The following is a 578-nucleotide window of genomic DNA, read 5'->3' on the forward strand; positions in this document are numbered from 1 at the left end:
GTTCCTTGATCAATCTTTTCTTCGTCAGTAACTTGTTGAAGATTCGCTGCGCTTCCACACTAATAAACTTTTGCCGATTGAAAACTCGCATTCTAGGATTATCAGAGGAATTAGACGCCATAAGAATGAAATTGGTGGAGTTTCACTTCGTTTTGGGGGGAAAATATGAACTAGGAATCGAATTTCGGAGTTTAAAAGGATAATTCCAGCCCAAAAACTGCAAAAAACCGCCATTTGAACCCAAGAAACCACCATCTCGCCGGTCTTGTCGTCGGCGAGGTCGAGGGCGCCGTCGACGAGCCTCTGTATTAATTTTTTTCCTGGACTCTCAGGAAAAACCTGCTATCGCCTGCGTCGAGGGCGCCGTCGGCGCCCAAGGCAAAAATTGCATAGTTCGCTCTAGTCTGAATGCATTCCAATTTTTCTTTATGGATCTAATTCTTATGATGATTCAAGGGTAAATAAGAGTAGTAGAGCTTAATACTACCACAGACTAACGATAATTTTAAATAAAAATTACTATAATCGCAATAAAAGTAAAGGTAACTATGGGTTGCCTCCCAATAAGCGCTTGGTTT

The sequence above is a fragment of the Phalaenopsis equestris genome, unplaced genomic scaffold, assembly GCF_001263595.1.
Source record: "Phalaenopsis equestris unplaced genomic scaffold, ASM126359v1 Scaffold000002, whole genome shotgun sequence".
NCBI lineage: Eukaryota > Viridiplantae > Streptophyta > Magnoliopsida > Asparagales > Orchidaceae > Phalaenopsis > Phalaenopsis equestris.